The sequence below is a fragment of the Symphalangus syndactylus genome, chromosome 11, assembly GCF_028878055.3.
Source record: "Symphalangus syndactylus isolate Jambi chromosome 11, NHGRI_mSymSyn1-v2.1_pri, whole genome shotgun sequence".
NCBI classification, from domain to species: domain Eukaryota; kingdom Metazoa; phylum Chordata; class Mammalia; order Primates; family Hylobatidae; genus Symphalangus; species Symphalangus syndactylus.
The window spans coordinates 75,698,694-75,719,585 of record NC_072433.2 but is presented as its reverse complement, the minus strand read 5'-3'; the positions used below and the strand labels follow the sequence as shown (position 1 = coordinate 75,719,585).

At 35.8% G+C, this 20,892-nt stretch overlaps 1 pseudogene; it reads right to left on the bottom strand.

The window, feature by feature from the left end:
* LOC134731319 (small ribosomal subunit protein eS1-like) overlaps positions 1-20,892 on the bottom strand; it is a 93,577-nt pseudogene that overhangs the window by 31,422 nt on the left and 41,263 nt on the right.

Below are 20,892 nucleotides of genomic sequence, written 5' to 3'. Positions count from 1 at the left end.
CCAGAGAATTGTCACTATCTGACATATCTGGAAATTCCTGGAAAATCTTTATTTGCAGGGCTTGTCATTATTTGACTTGTCTCAGATCTTGCTCAGTGAAAAAAGCCCTATCCCCAGGGTGTTTTTCAAAAATAATCAGAGGAAATTGTTTCACATTGCAGTTTCCTGAGCTAGTGATACCAGTAGTGGCAAACAGAGGAAGACCAGAAGACTTAAAAAGAATATGTAGAAAATAAAAATCTCCATGAGGGATTTGAAAAACCCAACACATTCCTGAGAATCCAGAAGGCAGAACAATGTGCTTGTCCAGAGAAAACACCCGAGAACACCCTTATATTTCAACTGTGGCTGATGCTGAGGCCCTGTGCAATCAGGACGTGAGGCTAAAGCAAGGTTATAAACTACTGGAGCCCCACCGTACACATGGAGACCTTAGGTGAAGAGTAGAAGACTTATTGTTTTAAAGCACTTAAGAAAATCTATGTCCAATCATTACCTGACTACAAAGTTAATCAAGGAGAAACATCAGCAGCTAAATACAAGGAATACAGACTTCACAGAATCAGTCCAGGCAAGTCACTGAACAAAACAAATAGTGAAAAAGAACAATAACAAACAGCAACAACAATAAACTCTGGAGGGAGTAGATACCTGATTTCCAGAATTGCCACAATCCATCTTTTACAATGTCTACCTTTCAATTAAAATTATGAGACATGGGAAAAACCCAGAAAAGTATGGTCCACACAGTAGGGAAAAATAATAGTTCATAGAAACTGTCCTTAAGGAAGCCCAAATATTGGACTAGTAGACAGAAACTTTAAATCAGCTTTTATAAATACGTTGAATGAACTAAAATCACATCTAAAGCATTAAAAGAAGGTCTGAGAATGTTTTGTCAAATAGAAAATAACAATGAAGAGATAGAAATTATAAAATAATTTGAATAGAAATTTTAGAGTTCAGAAGTATAATAAGAAGAATGAGAAATTTATTAGAGAGGCTCAAGAACAGGTAAGAGTTAGCAGAAGAAAAAAAGCAGTGAACTTGAAGATAAATTGGCTGGGCATGGTGGCCCATGCCTGTAATCTCAGTACTTTGGGAGGCTGAGGTGGGTGAATTACCTGAGGTCAGGAGTTCAAGACCAGCCTGGCTAACATGGGGAAACCCTGTCTCTACTAAAAATACAAAAATTAGCCAGGCATGGTGGCACATGCCTGTAGTCCTGGCTACTCAGGAGGCTGAGGCAGGAGAATAATTTGAACCCGAGAGGCAGAGGTTGCAATGAGCTGAGATCATGCCACTGCACTCCAGCCTGGGCGACAGAGTGAGACTCCCTCTCAAAAAAAAAAAAAAAAAAAAAAAAAGAAGATAAATTAATTGAAATTATTCAGTCTGAGGAACAGAAAGAAAAAATAAAGAAGAAAAGAATAGAGCCTAAGGTATCTGTGGGACACCATCAAACATCTAACATATGCATAATGGAAGGCCCAGAAGGAGAGGAGGGAGATAAAGAGGTGGAGAGAATATCTGTAGAAGTAATGACCAAAAAATTCCCAATTTGATGAAAATCATTAATCTACACATCCCAAAAGCTCAAAAAACTCCAAGTAAAATAATTGAAATTATTGCACACTTAGACATATCATAGTCCAAATTGTCAAAAGCCAAAGAAAAAAAGATAATCTTATTTTATTTATTTATTTATTTTTTTTTTTTTTTGAGACCCAGTCTCACTGTGTCGCCCAGGCTGTAGTGCAGTGATGCGATCTCAGCTCACTGCAAGCTCTGCCTCCTGGTTCACGCCATTCTCCTGCCTCAGATTCCTGAGTTGCTGGGACTACAGGCGCCCGCCACCACGCCTGGCTAATTTTTTGTATTTTTAGTAAAGACGGGGTTTCACTGTGTTAGCCAGGATGGTCTCTATCTCCTGACCTTGTGATCCACCCGCCTCGGCCTCCCAAAGTGCTGGGATTACAGGCGTGAGCCACTGTGCCTGGTCCGAAAAAGATAATCTTGAAATAAAAATGACTCATCATTTCAAGGGATTGTCATCCAAGAATTCTATGTTCATCAAAACTATCCTTAAAAATCAAAGGGAAACTAAGATGTTCTCAGATAAACAACTGAAAGAGTTTATGACTGAAAGACATGTACTACAAGAAATATAAAGAGAGTACTTCAGGCTGAAGTGAAACAACACTAGATAGTAACATGAAACCACACAAATAAATAAAGAACTCCCATAAAGGTAACTATATAAGTAAATATGAAAGACCAGTATAAATTTATATTTGTTGCTATCTCTTTTTGTTTCCTATCTGACTTAAAAGACAACTGCATAAAGCAATAATTATAAAACTGTTTATGGGTTAAACTTGTAGTTTATATGATAATAACAGCATAAAGGAGGGGACGGAAACAGAGCTAAACTGAAGAAAAGTTTTGGCATTAATCCAAACTAAGAAATAACTCAAAAAAGTAAAAGAAATGACAAGTGAATTAAAATGGTATACTAGAAAATATCTATTAACATACAAAAAGGCAGTAATGGAGGAATAGCGGAACAAATAAAGACATAAAAACATATTCAAATGATAGCAATAAATTCTATTAAATGTAAATAGATTAAACACTCTAATCAAAAGGCAGACATTGACAGAATGGATTTAAAAACATAATCCAACTATGAGCTGTATACAAGAGATACACTTCACAAAGACACAAATGAGTTGAAAGTAAAAAGAGGGAAAAAAAGATACACTGTGGAAATAGTTACCAGAACAGAGCTGGGGTGCCTACACTAATATAAATACTAGTCTCAACTGGGCCAGGAAGGAAATCATTGCTCTTCCTTTATGACTTAACTTCTATTTGTCTAGAATTTAATAATTATCTTTTCTTATTTGCTTAGTTTGCCATGTATTTATTTGATTCCATGCAAATTCCTCACAATCATCTAAATCTCCTCTCAAAATGTTCAAACATATCAGGTATTCCAATTTTATGTTCCTAATGGTGTTTCTCATAGTGTCTTCTGCCGTGCTACAATATGTATGGGTTACCCTCTATGCCTGCATTTTTCATCCTAGTGTCTCCCTTCATAACATCATGGTTATTACTTTCATTTCATCTTGGATTGAAAATACTGCTTCTGGTTTGCCAGGCCTTCCTCTTTCTTGGTTTGTTCCCCCATTTTGGTAGAACTCAGCCTCCAAGAGCTTCCTGAGAGAAGAAATAAGGAAAAAAGTTTTTTAGAAATTTCCTGCCAGCAATGTATTTACTGTATTCTGAAACTTGCTTAAAATTTGGCTTGGTATAAAATGTTTGGTTGCAAGTCATTTTCTCTCAGAATTTTAAAGGCATGTTTCCAATGACCTTGAACTTCCTGTACTCCAGTGTGAAATATCAACAATTTTGATTTTTAATTCTTTTTATGTGACCTATTTTTTCTCTCTGAAACACTATCTCCACTGTACTAAAATTTTACAATGACGTGCCTTGGTATGAGTCTATTTCATCTGTTTTCTGGGACACTCTGTGGGTTATTTTTTCTCACTTCCTATGGATATTTAAAGATCTAGCTTACATATAAAATTTGGTGATCAGTGAAAAGCATACAGGAATAAAATACAATCAGAAAAAGCCAAGAGGCTCTTAATCACAGATCTAGAGACACCCTAATACAGGTGAGTTCTGGCTAACTCAAGAAAGAGGAGGGAAATATGTTTAAAGAGAAAGAATGGATTAGTTGTTTTAACGAGTATTCAACCCGAATTGTAGTGACTAGGGCAGAAAAACAGGGAGACTGGCAAAATAAAGTTTTTGTGTGGAAGGTTAGTAGTTCTGGGTCATTTTGAGGACAGGCTTCCTCTCAATAAAATATAATATACATTATAGTCTTAATCAAATGTTATAACGTAAGGTAGTCTTTCAGACTCAGAATGCCTTTTATTTTTTATCATGTCTACAAACCTCTGGCAGTTAAAATTTTTTTTTAATTATTACACTTTAAGTTCTAGGGTACATGTGCACAATGTGCAGGTTTAATACATAGGTATACATGTGCCTTATTGGTTTGCTGCACCCATCAACTCATCATTTACACTAGGTATTTCTCCTAATACTATCTCTCCCCTAGACCCCCACACCCCAACAGGCCTCAGTGTGTGATGCTCCCCTCCCTGTGTCCAAGTGAACTTATTGTTCAATTCCCACCTATGAGTGAGAAAATGTGGTGTTTGGTTTTCTGTCCCTGTGATAGTTTGCTGAGAATGATGGTTTCCAGCTTTATCCAAGTCCCTGCAAAGGATATGAACTCATCCTTTTTTATGGCTGCATAGTATTCCATGGTGTATATGTGCCACATTTTCTTAATCCAATCTATCATTGATGGACATTTGGGTTGGTTCCAAGTCTTTGCTATTGTGAATAGTGCCACAATAAACATATATGTGCATGTGTCTTTATAGTAGCATGATTTATAATCCTTTGGGTATATACCCAGTAATGGGATGGCTGGGTCAAATGGTAATTCTAGTTCAAGACCCTTGAGGAATCACCACACTGTCTTCCACAATGGTTGAACCAATTTACAGTCCCACCAAAAGCGTAAAAGCGGTCCTATTTCACATCCTCTCCAGCATCTGTTGTTTCCTGACTTTTTAATGATTGCCATTCTAACTGGCGTGAGATGGTATCACATTGTGGTTTTGATTTGCATTTCTCTGATGACCGATGATGAGCATTTTCTCATGTGTCTGTTGGCTGCATAGATGTCTTCTTTTGAGAAGTGTCTGTTCATATTCTTTGCCCACTTTTTGATGAGGTTGTTTGTTTTTTCTTGTAAATTTGTTTGAGTTCTTTGTAAATTCTGGATATTAGCCCTTTGTCAGATGAGAAGATTGCAAAAATTTTCTCCCATTCTGTAGGTTGCCTGTTCATTCTGATGGTAGTTTCTTTTGCCATGCAGAAGCTCTTTAGTTTAATTAGATCCCATTTGTCTATTTTTGGCTTTTGTTGCCATTGCTTTTGGTGTTTTAGTCATGAAGCCCTTGCCCATGCCTATGTCCTGAATGGTATTGCCTAAGTTTTCTTCTAAGGTTTTTATGGTTTTAGGTCTAACATTTAAGTCTTTAATTCATCTGGAATTAATTTCAGTATAAGGTGTAAGGAAGGGATCCAATTTCAGCTTTCTACATATGGCTAGCCAGTTTTCCCAGCACCATTTATTAAATAGGGAATCCTTTCCCCATTCCTTGTTTTTGTGAGGTTTGTCAAAGCTCAGATGGTTGTAGATATGTGGCATTATTTCTGAGGGCTCTGTTCTGTTCCATTGGTCTATCTGTCTGTTTTGGTACCAGTACCATGCTGTTTTGGTATTGGTACCATGCTGTTTTGGTTACTATAGCCTTGTAGTATAGTTTGAAGTCAGGTAGCATGATGCCTCCAGCTTTGTTCTTTTGGCTTAGGATTGTCTTGGCAATGTGGGCTCTTTTTTGGTTCCATATTAACTTTAAAGCAGTTTTTTCCAATTCTGTGAAGAAAGTCATTGGTAGCTTGATGGGGGTGGTATTGGATATTATCCAGAAGAACTTCCCCAACCTAGCAAGGCAGGCCAACATTCAAATTCAGGAAATACAGAGAATGCCACAAAGATACTCCTCGAGAAGAGCAACCCCAAGACACATAATTGTCAGATTCACCAAGGTTGAAATGAAGGAAAAAGTGTTCAGGGCAGCCAGAGAGAAAGGTCAAGTTACCCACAAAGGGAAGCCCAACAGACTAACAGCTGATCTCTCGGCAGAAACCCTACAAGCCAGAAGACAGTGGGGACCAAAATTCAACATTCTTAAAGAAAATAATTTTCAACCCAGAATTTCATATCCAGTCAAACTAAGCTTCTTAAGTGAAGGAGAAATAAAATACTTTACAGACAAGGAAATGCTGAGAGATTTTTGTCACCACCAGGCCTGCCTTACAAGAGCTCCTGAAGGAAGCACTAAATGTGGAAAGAAACAACCGGTACCAGCCACTGCAAAAACATGCCAATTAGTAAAGACCATCAACGCTATGAAGAAACTGCATCAATTAATGGGCAAAATAACCAGTGAACATCATAATGACAGGATCGAATTCACACATAACAATATTAACCTTAAATGTAAGTGGGATAAATGCCCCTGTTAAAAGACAGACTGGCAAATTGGATAAAGAGTGAAGACCCATCAGTGTGCTGTATTCAGGAGACCCATCTCACGTGCAAAGACACACATAGGCTCAAAATAAAGGGATGGAGGAAGATCTACCAAGCAAATGGAAAGAAAAGAAAGCAGAGGTTGCAATCCTAGTCTCTGATGAAACAGACTTTAAACCAACAAAGATCAAAAGAGACAAAGAAGGCCGGTACATAATGGTAAAGGGATCAATGCAACAAGAAGACCTAACTATCCTAAATATGTATGCATCCAATATAAGAGCACCCAGATTCATAAAGCGAGTCCTTAGAGGCCTATTAGACTCCCACACAATAATAATGGAGATATTAGACACATCAATGAGACAGAAGCTTAACAAGTATATCCAGGACTTGAACTCAGCTCTGCAACAAGCAGACCTAATAGACATCTACAGAACTCTCCATCCCAAATCAACAGAATATACATTCTTCTCAGCACCACATCACACTTATTCTAAAATTGACCACATAATTGGAAGTAAAGCACTCCTCAGCAAATGTAAAAGAATAGACATCACAACAAACTGTCTCTCAGACCACAGTACAATCAAATTAGAACTCAGGATTAAGAACCTCTGCCATTTTTTGCCTGAAACATATATTTTTTGAAGTGTAAGTCTTTGATAAAATGTTGTTAACTCTAAATAGGATTGGAATGAAATTTAAGAAAATATGTTCTATTATCAAAATTCTAGTGCTCAATTCTTTTCTTTTCTTTTTTCCTTTGAAGCTGAAATCAAAACATTTAACTTAAGATGTACTACCATGAGTAAATAAAACAGTATTTTTTAGATGATATACTGTTAAAGCAGAAAAGGAGTTTAGGAAGGATGGGAAGGGATAGGGTTAACTAGAAAATGTGGCAAATATTTTGATTGGATATTATTTTATTTGCAATATCCTATCTCTATTTAAATCCTGTGACAAAAAGATAAATAAATTATATGTGGTCTGTACAATATTTAATATCGGCTTTTCCAAAGTACACTTTTCTTTTTTTCCAATCTGTGAAGACTGACAAAGGGAATTTAACAAAGCACTTTTATTCTTTCTTTCTTATCTCATCTTGGGAGATGAACTTAGTAGACACACCAGTACTTAACTATTCTATTCCTAAGTTATTTTAATTATTAGGATAAAAAATTTTTGTTCCAATGAGACCACTTGGACACAGGAAGGGGAACATCACACACCGGGGCCTGTCGTGGGGTGGGGGGAGGGGGGAGGGGGGAGGGGGGAGGGATAGCATTAGGAGATATACCTAATGTAAATGACGAGTTAATGGGTGCAGCATACCAACATGGCACATGTATACATATGCAACAAACTGTACATTGTGCACATGTACCCTAGAACTTAAAGTATAATAAAAAAAATTTTGTTCCTCGAGGCAGTAATACTTCAATAGTTTATTGGACTTTACTAGAGGGAAAACACTTCTAAGGATGTGATTCATTAGGTCTGAGCTCTTAAACATTGAATGTAGATTTATCTAAAAACTAGATGAATGACACCAAGTAAAAAATAAAACTTAAAAGTGAGAAATTTAACCTGTCCATGGATTAACTTTTATTATCTTGATATTATTAGTTAAAGCAATGACTAATAAAAGCTGAATGAGCCTTGTAAACCTAATTTTTAAAATTATATACCCTGAGAATAATTTTTGGTTGCAAGATTTAAGATGATCATGTTTCTAGATTCTCAAAAGATATTTTTGATCCCTCTCTTATTCAACCATGTAAAAACTATTAATTGTATAGTGAGGCTTATTGGTCAAAATAGAAAGGAAAAAAATGCAAGATTTTAAAAAATGTGGTAAATACCACAGAAATTTGAGGAGAAGGAGGCAGAAACTATCAAAAATTTGAGAAGTGCATTTTAACAATGACAAAGTAAAGGAACACATATGAAACTAGAAGTCCAACTGGAAAATATGTATTTACCTGAATCACTACTAGTAACAATGTGTTATTTTGAATTGAGAGGGTGCTCACCTGTGAATATTCCTCCATACCATTACTGTTTATTCTCACATCTAAAATTTTTAAAAAGTCAAGTTGCCCTGTTCTTTTGGGTTTAGCACTAAAATCCTGAATTACCACCAAAGGGTACACATTATTCTGAGCAGGATAGTCCTACAGATTGAAGATTTTAATTGTATCTAAAAGTAGAGCTCTGGCACTTCTCTTCCCACTTGTCCCCAACAACAGTATCCTGTAGTTTGCAAAGACTAGCTGAGTGATGAATCAGACAGAACCTAAATTAACTCTGTGAGCCTTTTAATGTTGACTTCTGACTCACAAAAGTACACTATCATATGAGAGGATTATACCACCAGGCTTCAAATAACCACATGAATAACTCCTATTATAGAGATTGTATTAAAGTGTATAAGTGGTTTGAATGGACACATGCTCTTGAAGTCCAGACCTCGTGAGCATAAATTAGTTAAAAAATAAGTCTCCAAGGTGCTGCCAGGAGTGATGTTCCAAACCATTAAAAAACACACAATTCTTCCAGTTAGTATTCACCATGGAAGTTGTTCTCATTATGACGAATGCCAAAGTCATCCATGAAATGCCTTCCCTTCACAAATGCAGAGCAAAGACAGCAGAATGAGATAGTATTCAAATTAATGAAATTCTCACAGTGTAAATTTTTGAAACTTCTTATGAAAGTCTTTAAACCTGCAGAAAAAATTTAAAAACAGCATATTTATGTTTGTTTTAAAACAGCACTTTTGATATCATTTTAATTCAATGATTATGAGATTTCATGTATCCAAGTATTTGAGTACTTGTTTTTGCTTAATCTTCTGTTTTTAATTTTAAATTGTATTGTTTTATAGTGAAGAATAAAGTCTGTATAATTTTTATTTTTAAAAATTATCAAGGTTTTCTTTGTAGTCTATTTATGATCACCTTGTCCGTGGATTCCTGAACAACAATTTGTCCTTTGTTCACGGGGCACATACATACAGTGTGCGTGTATAAAAAATTTTCTGCTGGGTGCGGTGGCTCACGCCAGTGATCCCAGCACTTTGGCAGGCCAAGGCAGGTGGATCACAAGGGCAGGAGTTCAAGACCAGCCTGGCCAAGATGGTGAAATCCCGTCTCTACTAAAAATACAAAAATTAGCTGGGCATGGTGGTGGGCACCTGTAATCCCATCTACTCGGGAAGCTGAGACAGAGAATTGCTTGAACCCATGAGGCAGAGGTTGCAGTGAGCTGAGATCGTGCCACTGCACTCCAGCCTGGGCGACAGAGCGAGACTCCATCTCAAAAAATAAAAAATAAAACGAAAAACTTTCCAAGTTGATCCAGACTTTCATTTAGTGAGGACCTTGTTTTAAAATTTCCAATTGAAACTTTAATCTAATAGAATACTAGTTTCCAAATTGGTACAAAACAAACCTATGGGGCTTTGGTAAAGTGTGAAAATGACAAATTATAGTATTGTGATTTTTTTCTTTAGTCTGTTTAATAGCATTGATTTGACTGATTTTGAATATTGATTTTTAAATATTGAACCATCAGCTGGGCATGGTGGCTCACACCTGTAATCCCAGCACTTTGGGAGGCCAAGGTGGGTGGATTACTTGAAAATTTGTCACTTGAAAATGACAAATTATAATATAATGACAAATGACAAATTATAATAACAAATTTGGTAAAGTGTGAAAATGACAAATTATAAATTACAAATAAAAATAGCTACAATAGTGCCATATAAAAAATAGGCAGGAGATTTCTACTTCTTGGAAAATGGAGTGGAAGTACTTTCCCCTATTTCTTCCAATAAGTACAAATAAAATCCATAAATATGATAGATGAGACAAATATAAGAAGATTCTAGAAGGTGGAGAGAAGAAGGCAGACTGACTAGAGATGACAGAACCTGAGGAATGCCACAGTGGTTAAGTTCCCTGGGTTTTCTTCTTGCCTCATATATTCCATTCTTAGAGCTGAAGAACCTGAAAACTTGAAAATGTTAATAGGCACAGACAAAAAAAATTATCCAACAAAACTTGCTATCTCTAACCAAAGAACCAGAAAAGGAATAACTTAGCAAGACTAAAAACTTATATAAGTAATAATCACTCTACTCTAGCTGAACCCCACAAAAAACTGTGGTCCCACCCCCACCTCCATCAGTAAAGGCCAAGTGGGGAGCCTAGATTTTCACTCTTGTAAGGTTGTAATAAGGATCCCTAACATTCCTGCCTGGATGATACTAGAAAAGGAAAGGAAGGAGCTAGCTATTATCCCACCAGTTAGGTGATGAGCATATCCATCCCCATCCTGTCAGTAGAGACAAAATGGAGAACCTGGATTTTCACCCCCACCTGCCAGTAATGACTCATTCCTTCCTCTCTATGCTGGGACTACACCAGAGGAAATCCAATGGAGAGCCAAACTTTCATTATTATCCCCTGGTAATGAAACTATTACCATAAGGGTGTCAGTGGAGACCACCTTGGGGAGCTGGAACTCCCACCTTTGCCCATCAGTGACAAGGAGTGTCTCCTGCTCAGGTGTCAACAGAGGTTGGGTGGAGGACTTTTGTTTTCTTTCTTTCCTTTTCTTTTCTTTTTTTTTTTCTTTTTAAGAGGGTGTTGCTCTGTTGCCCAAGCCAAAGTGCGATGGTACAATCATAGCTCACTGCAGCCTCCCACTCTTGGGTTCAAGCTTTCCACCTACCTAAGCATCCCAAGTAGCTGAGACTACAGGCATGAACGACCATGCCCAGCTAATTAAAAAAGATTTTTTTGTAGAGTTAGGGGTCTCATTACATTGCCCAGGTTGGTCTCAATCTTTTGGGCTCAAGTGATTCTCCTGCCTTGGCCTCACAAAGTGCTAGGATTACAGGCGTGAGCCACTATGCCCAGCTGGAGTGGAGAACTTGACCTTTTACCTCCAGCTGGGAGTAATGAGGTGATGCCCTCACTTTCCCTGCCAGAGCACTATAAAAAAAAATTAGCCAGCTAAAACAAAAAGTTTACAGAATATCCAGAGTTTCATAACATAATATATAAATGTTCAGGCTGCAATTAAAAATTATTCATACTAAGAGCAAGGAAGATCTCATACAGAATAAAAAAGACAACCAGTAAATGCCAATACCAAGATGACAGAAATGTTAGAATTTTCTGACAAAGATTTTAAAAAATGCATTGAATGAAAATGAAAATATAACACATCAGATTTGTGGAACACAGCTAAAGCAGGACTTAGAGGGAAATTTATGCAGTAAACGTATAACTTAAAAAAGGAGGCCAGGTGCAGTGGCTCACGCCTGTAATCCCAACACTTTGGGAGGCCTAGGCAGCTGTATCACTTGAGGTCAGGAGTTTGAAACCAGCCTGGCCAACATGATGAAACCCTGTCTCTAATAAAAATACAAAAAATTAGCCAGGCATGGTGGCAGGCGCCTGTAATCCCACCTACTCAGGAGGCTGAGGCAGGAGAATCCCTTGAACCCGGGAAGCGGAGGTTGCAGTGAGCCGAGATCACGCCACTGTATTACAGCCTGGGTGACAAGAGCGAAATTCCATCTCAAAAAAAAAAAGAAAAATGGGAAATGGCAAATCAACAGTAGAAGCTCTCACTTCAATAACTAAAAAGCCAAGAGCAACATAATTTCAAAGCAAGCAGAAAGAAGGAAAGAATAAGGATAATAGCAGAAATCAATGAAGTTGAAAACAGAAAACAGAGAAAATCAATGAAGCAAGTCATTGGTTCTGTGGAAAGATCAATAAAATATACAAATTTCTAGCAAGACTGGCAAAAAAAATAGAAGAGAAGACATAAATTACAAACATCAGAAATGAAACAGGGGATATCACTACAGAAGAAGCAGACATCAAAATGATAATAAGGGACCACAACACACATAAATTTGACAATTCCTTGATAAACAAACTATCACAACTCACTCAAATAAATGTGAATAGGCCTGTAACTATTCAGGACATTGATAACTTAGAATTCCTGAAAAAGAATCCTCTAGGCTGGAATAGTTTTACTAGAGAATAGTATCAAATATTTAAAGAAGAATTAACACTAATTTTATACAATCTGTCCCAGGAAAATAGAAAAGAATATTTCCCGATTCATTTTATGATATCAAAACTAGACAAAGATAGTACAAACAATAACAGGAACAACAAACTACAGACCAAAATCGTTGATGAATATTGATGAAAAAAACCTTAACAAAATATTAGTAAATAAATTTTAACAATATACAAAACACATTATCCACCATGATCTAATGGAGTTTATCAATGGATGCAAAGATGATTCAATTTTTATTTTATTTTTTTTTTAAATGTTTTGACTGGGTCTTACTCTGTCTCCCAGGCCGGAGTGCAGTGGTGCGATTTGGCTAACTGCAACCTCCACCTGCCGGGTTCAAGCAATTCTCCTGCTCAGCCTCCCAAGTAGCTGGGATTATAGGCGCCTGCCACCATGCCCAGCTAATTTTTGTAGTTTTAGTATTGACATGGTTTCACCATGTTGGCCAGGCTGGTCTTAAACTCTTGACCTCAAGTAATCCACCCACCTTGGCCTCCCAAAGTGCTGGGATTACAGGTGTGAGCCACCATGCCCAGCTGATGGTTCAATATTTAAAAATCAATATTCAAAATCAGTCAAATCAATGCTATTAAACAGACTAAAGAAGAAAATCACAAGATCATATCAATTGACAAAGAAAAGGCTTCTGGCAAAATTCAACTCCCATTCATGTTCACAGAGAGAGAGAAAAAAATATCAGAAAAGTAGGAATAGAAGGGAATCTCCTTAACTTGATAAAGAGCAACTACCAAAAACTTACAATAATATAATTAATGATGAAAGAATGACTGCTTCCCCTCTAAGATTAGGAGAAAGGCAAGGATGTCCACTCTTACCATTCTTCTTCAACCTAGAATTTAAAGTTATAGCCTGTGCAATAAAGCAAGAAAAGGAAATTAAATTACACAGATTGAAAAGGAAGAAATAAACTGTCCATATTTGCAGGTGACATGATGATCCACATAGGGAATCCCAAATAATTTATAAAATACTCTTAGAACTAATAAGTGAGTTCAGCAAGGTTGCAGGATATATGATAAACATACAAAAATCAATTGCATTTATTTTTCTTTTTCCTGTCTTTTTAAAATATAAAATATTTTTACTTTTAATTTTTGTGGGTACATGGTAGGTGTATGTATTTATGGGATACATGAGATACTTTGATATAGGCATACAATGCATAATAATCACATCAGGGTAAATGGGATATGAATTACCTCAGGCATTTATTTCTTCTTTGTGTTACAAACAATCCCATTATTTTCTTTTAGTTACATTTAAAATGTACAATAAATTATTATTGACTATAGTCACTCTGTTGTGCTATCAAATACTAGATCTTATTCATTCTAACTGTTTTTTTGTACCCATTAGCTGTCCTCCCTTCCCTCTACCCACTAACTACCCTTCTCAACTTATGGTAACTATTCTTCAACACTCTATCTCCATGAGTTCCATTGTTTTAATTTTTAGCTCCCACAAATAAGTAAGAACATGCAAAGTTTTTCTTTCTTTGACTGTCATATTTCACTTAACAGGATGTATTACAGTTCCATCCATGTTGTTACAAATGATAGCATCTCATTCTTTTTTATGGCTGAACGGTGCTCCAACAGTGCTCCATATAGTATATACACCACATTTGCTTTATTCATTCATCTGCTGATGGACACAGGTTGATTCCAAATCTTGGCTATTGTAAATATTGCTACAACAAACATGAGAATGAAGAAATCTTTTTGACACACTGATTTTCTTTCTTTTGGATATATACCAAGTAGTGCAATTGCTGGATCATATGGTAGCTCCATTTTCAGTTCTTTAAAGAATCTCCAAACTGTTCTCCTTAGAGGTTGTACTAATATATTAATACATTCCCACCAACAGTGTACAGGAGTTTCCTTTTCTCCACATCCTCATCAACATTTGTTATTGCATGCCTTTTGGATAAAAGTCATTCTAACTGGGATGAGATAACATCTCATTGTAATTTTGATTTTTATTTCTTTGATGATCAATGATGTTAACCATCTTTTTATATACTTGTTTGTCATTTTTATGTCTTCTTTTGCAAAATATCTACTCAGATGTTTTGCCCATTTTTAAATATGATTCTTGAATTTTTTTCCTGTAGAATTGTTTGAGATCCTTATATATTCTGGTTATTAATCCCTTATCAGATGGATAGTTTGCAAATATTCTCTCCCATTCTGTGGGACGTCTCTTCACTTTTTTTATTGTTTCCTTTGCTGGGCAGAAGCTTTTTAACTCAATGTGGTACCATTTGACCACTTTTGCTTTAGTTGCTTGTGCTTGAGGGGCATTAATCAAGAAACTTTTGCCTACTCCAATTTCCTGAAGAATTTTGCCAATGTTTTCTTTTAGTAGTTTCATAGTTTGACATCTTAGATTTAAGTCTTTAATCTGTTATGATTTGATTTTTGCACGTGATGAGAAGTGGGGGTCTAGCTTCATTCTTCTGCCTATAGATATGTAGTTTTCCCAGTACAATTTATTGAAGGTACTGTTCTTTCCCCAATGTATGTTCTTGGCACCTTTGTCAAAAATGAATTCACTGTAGAAGTATGGATTTGTTTCTGGGTCTATTTTTTTTCTATTAATTTGGGGTTTGATTTGCTCTTGCTTTTCTAGTTATTTAAGATGCATCATTAGGCTGTTTATTTGAAGTTTCTTTATGTTTTTATGTAGGCTCTTATAGCTATAGACTCTCCTCTTGGTAGTGCTTTTGCTATATCCCATAGGTTTTGATATGTTGTGTTTCCATTATCATTTGCTTCAAGAAATTTTTCAATTTGCTTCTTAATTCTTAATTCATTGACCCACTGGTCATTCAGAAACATGTTATTTAATTTCCATGTTTATATAGTTTCTAATATTCCTCTTATTAATTTTTAGTTTTATTACACTGTAATTAGAGAAGATACTTGATATTATTTCCTTTTTTATGTTTTAAACTTGTTTTGTGCTGAGAATAATAATAATGTGTATTCTGCAGCCATTGGATAAAATGTTCTATAATTATGTATTAGGTCCATTTGGTCTATAGTGCACATTCAGCCCAATGTTCCTTTGTTGATCTTCTGTCTGGTTGATCTGCTCAATGCTGAAAGTGAGGTGTATAAGTCACCAGCTATGATTATATTGAGGTCTATCTCTCTCTTTAGCTTTAATAACATTTGCTTTATATATCTGGGTGCTCCAGTGTTGGATGTATATATATTTATAATTGTTATATCCTTTTGCTGAACTGACCCATTTTCATCACATAATGACCATTTTCTTCTCTTTTTATAGTTTTTGTCTTGAAATCTATTTTGTCTGATATAAATATAGCTACTCCTGCTTTTGTTTGTTTCCATTTGCATAGAATACCTTTTTCCATCACTTTATTTTTGGTCTGTGTGTGTCTTTGTAGGTGAAGTGTGTTTCTTGTAGGCAACAGATCACCAGGTCTTTTTTTTAAAAAAATCTATTCAGCCACTCTATGTCTTCTGATAGGAGAGTTTAGTCTGTTTAAATTCAATGTTATTATTAATAAGTAAGGACTTACTCTTGCCATTTTGTAATTTGTATTCTGGTGTTTTGTAGTCTTCTCTTCCTTCTTCCTTCCTGTCTTCGTTTTAGTGAAAGTGATTTTCTCTGGTGGTATGTTTTAATTTCCTGCTTTTTATTTTTTGTGTATCTATTGTATGTGTTTTTATTTGAGACTACCATGAGGCTTGCAAATAATTTGTTATAATCCATGACTTTAAACTGATGACAGCTTAACACTGATTGCATAAACAAACAAGCAAAGAAAAAACTAATAAAAACTCCACACTTTAAGTTTGTCCCATCACTTTTTAACTTTGTGTTGTTTCTATCTATATCTTATTGTATTTTCTATGTCTTGAAAAGTTGGTGTAGTCATTATTTTGATTGGTTCGTCTTTTAATCTTTGTACTTAACATATGAGTAGTTTATACACCACAATTGTTGTTATAAGATTCTGTGTTTTTCTGTGTATTTACTATTACCAGTGAATTTTGTACCTTCAGAAGATTTATTATTACCAATTAATGTCCTTTTTTTTTCAGATTGAAAACCTCCCCTTAGCATTTCTTGTAAGACAGATCTAGTATTGATGAAATCCCTCAGCTTTTGTTTAGAAAATCTTTATTTCTCCTTCATGTTTGAAGGATATTTTCACTGGATATACTATTCTAGGGTAAAAGTTTTTTTCTTAGAACTTTAAGTATGTCATGCCACTCTCTCCTGGCCTGTAAAGCTTCCACTGAAAAGTCTGCTGCCGGAAATACTGGAGTTCCACTGTATGCTATTTGTTTCTTTTCTCTTGATACTTTTAGGATCCTTCCTTTATTCTTGACCTTTGGAAGTGTGAATATTAAATGTTTTGAGGTGTCTTCTTTGAGCTAAATCTGCTTGGTCTTCCATAGCATTCTTGTACTTGAATATTGATATCTTTCTCTAGGTTTGGAATGTTCTCTGCTATTATCCTTTTGAGTAAACTTTCCACCCTTATCTCTCTCTACCTCCTCTTTAAGGCCAATAACTCTTAGATTTGTCCACTTGAGACTATTTTCTAGATCTTGTAGGCATGTGTCATTGTTTTTTATTCTTTTTTCTTTTGTCTCCTCTGACTGCATATTTTCAAATAGCCTGTCTTAAACCTCATGAATTCTTTCTTCTGCTTGATCAGTTCTGCTGTTAAGAGATTCTGATGCATGCTTCAGTATGTGAATTGCATTTTTCAGCTCTAGAATTTCTGCTTGATTCTTTTTAATTATTTCAATCTCTTTGTTAAATTTATCTGATAGGATTCCAAATTCATTCTCTGTGTTATTTTGAATTTCACTGAGTCTCCTGAAAACAGCCATCGGTCAGACAAATAGCTGTTTTAAGGAAACTCAGTGAAATTCAAAACAACACATGAATTATCTGTCTGAATGGACACATATCTTTGTCTCTCTGGGATTGTTTATCAAAATCCCAGCGAGGTTTTTTTGTGGCTATAGATAAGCTTATTCTAAAATGCATATACAAACTAACAAAACAAAACAAAACAAAAAACACAAAAGAAACTAGAAAGCTAAAATGATTTTGAAAGAAAGTAATGTGGGAGGAATCAAATAAGCTTTGATTTCCAAGCTTATTATATAGCTACAGAAATTAAGACTATGCGGTATTGGTGGAGAGACAGTCTTATAGATCAATGAAGCAGAACCTGAAACCCAGAAATAGACCCATACAAATATGCCCAACTGATTTTTGTCAAAGGTGCAAAATAAATTAAATGAAGGAAAAAAAGCCCTTTAAACAAATGAGGCTGGAGCAATTGATAAACCATAGGCAACCTTCTCCCCCCAAAAAGAACAAATTTTAAAAACCAACCTGAATTTATGTCCCATATATTATACAAAAAGTAATTCAAAATGGATCACAAAATTAAATATAAAACATAAGACTATAAAGCTTTTAGAAAAAAAAAACATAGGGGAAAGTCTCTGGAATCTAAGGGCAAGGCAAAGAATTCTTAGACTCAACACCAAAGCATGATCCATAAAAGAAAAAAATTGCTAAATCAATTTGATTAAAATTTAAAACTTTGATGAGCAAAATACCCTATTTAGAAAATATTTGAAACCATGTACCTGACAAAATGTGGATCTAGAATGTATAAAACCCTTAAAATTCAATGGTAAAAAAGCCAAGAATCCGGCCAGGTATGGTGGAACACATCTGTAAACCCAGATCTTTGGAAGAATGAGGTGGAAGGATTGCTTAACCCCCAGAGTTTGAGACCAGCCTGGGCAACATGACAAGACCCCATCTCTATTTTTAAAATAAAAATGTTAAAAAAAATTTTAAAGCAAGGAATCCAATTAAAACATGGATAGGCAAAAATTATGAAGAGACATTTCACCAAAGAAGATATACAGACGGGCAGATAAAAATAAGATGCTCAACATCATTAGTCATTAGAGAAATGCCAAAAATCACAATGAGCTAACACTAAGCACCTAACAGAATGACTTAAGAGAAAATAGTGACAACACCAAATGTTGGCAAGAATGAGGAGGAATTGTATCACTCATACATCGTTGGTGGGAATTAAAAATGGTACAGTTACTCTGGAAATAGTTTAACAGTTTCTTTAAAAACTAAACATGCAAACACTTTCCAACCCAACAATTTCACTCTTCGGCATTTATTCTAGAGAAATGAAGACATGAGTTTACACAAAAACTTGTACTTTGATATTTTTGGTAGCTTTGTTTCTAATAGCTAAAAACTGGAAATAACCCAGATATCTTTCAACAGGTCTCTGTGGTAAAACAAACTGGTACATCCACACCATGAAATATTACTCAGCAATAAAAAGAAAGTATTGATACACACAACAACCTACTGTAATCACCAGAGAATTGTACTGAGTGGAAAAAAATGCCAAAAATTTACACATTGATTATTACATTTATATAACTTTTTTTTTTATTGAGACAGAGTCTCACTCTGTCACCCAGGGTGGAGTGTTGGGGTGCAGTGGCACGATCTCAGCTCACTGCAACCTCCACCTCCCGGGTTCAAACGATTCTCCTGCATCAGCCTCTCCAGTAGCAGGGACTACAGGTGCTTTCCAGTACATCCAGCTAGTTTTTGTATTTTTAGTAGAGATGGGGTTTTGCCATGTAGACCAGGTTGGTCTCAAGCTCCTGACTTCAGGTAATCCACCTGCCTTGGTCTCCTAAACTGTTGAGATTACAGGCGTGAGCCATGGTGCCCGGCCATTTATATAACATTCTTAAAATGACAAAATTATAAAACTAGAGAAGAGATTAATGGTTGCCAGAGCTTTAGGAAGGGGTCAATGGAAAAGAAGTAAGGGTGGCTATAAAAGGGCAAACCAGAGGGATCTTTGTGGTTATGGAAGTATTCTGTATCTTGGTTGTATCAATGTCTATATCCTGGTTATGATATTGTTCTATATTGTATTCCTAAGATGCCACCACTAAGGGGAACTAGGTAGGTAAAGGGTATACTGGAATCTCTTTAATATTTCTTACTCCATGTGAATCTACAGCCATGTCACAACAAAAGGTTTAATTTTAAGATACAATTTTTAAAAACAGGCAAGATATTTGGACATTTACCAAGAAACCGTGAGAGTGACAGAACAGAAATATTATATGGCAGACCTGGGGAGGGAGCAATAAAATACAAGGAAGAAAGTGAAGCTTCCAGAAATCAAGAAACCCCCATGGGCAATATTGATGTTTACACTAATGTATATATAAACTACAGCCAACTACTTGCTGAGGTAAAATTAACTGACTGAGATCCACTAGTTGTGACCTACTAAAAGATTTCATCTTGAGAGAAGGAAGGATAGAAAGTGAATCTTAAATTGATAAGCACCCTTTCTCCACAATATGGTTTACATACTTCAATATAAGACATTTAGAGTAAGACCCTATCTGAACCTTCTTGTTTAACTTGACTGCAATATCCTGTGATTTTTCTCAAAGATCATTTATTCTGCAGTTCTAAATATGTGAACTGAAAATTGATGGTAGTTGGGAATCCTGCCTTTCTTGTCTCTTATTTGGGTGGTGTTAACTGCAACAAAGCAGAATTTTCTGCAGTGTTCATGTAACTTAATGGACAAATTGATGACTTTTTCTCTAGTCACTGCTGTTGACTCTCTACATTTCACATTATTTAATGCTTACTCCACCATTAAATTGCTAGAGTCCTAATGTGATACTGATGGCTAATTTTTACTGAGTACTTACTGCATGCCAGACACATGCTAGGCACTATTATTTATAAACTATTTATACATTTACTAATTCCTTAATAAGTATCATTTAATACTTATTAACATTTATTAACTTCCTAACAACCCTATGGGTTAGATTTTGTTATTATCATAATTTTACAAGTGAGATACAGAAAGGTGCATTAGTTTACTCTAGGTAATCCCTGTGCTACTAAATATTATAGTGAAGCCAGAACACAAATTTCAGTGATTTTAACTCCAGAGCGCATGCTTTTAGCCACTGTGCTTTTTAATTTTATTATTATTTTTTATTGCTCTATAGGCCTGCTCTATTGCCCAGGCCGGTGTGCAGTGGTGCAATCATGGTTCACTGCAACCTCAACTTCTTTGGCTCAAGAGATCCTCCCAACTCAGCCTCCTGAGTAGTTGGGACTACAGGTGCGCACCACCATGCCCAGCTAATTTTTAACTTGTTTTAAGGAGAGGATGTCTCACTATATTGCCCAGGTTGATCTTGAGCTGCTGGTCTCAAGCAATTCTCCCGCCTTGGCCTCCCAAAGCACTGGCATCACAGGTGTGAGCCACCATGCCTGGCCTTAACCACTGTGCTTTATGGCCTTTCATGAAATTATATTATATAGTAACATATATGAGAGGTCTCTAAAAGCTGTGTGATACAAATATAAGACATGATGGATTCTAACTAGTTTTGCCTTGCATTTTGGTACAGCCAGGTGACTGTATGTGGGCAAAATGATACACATCACTT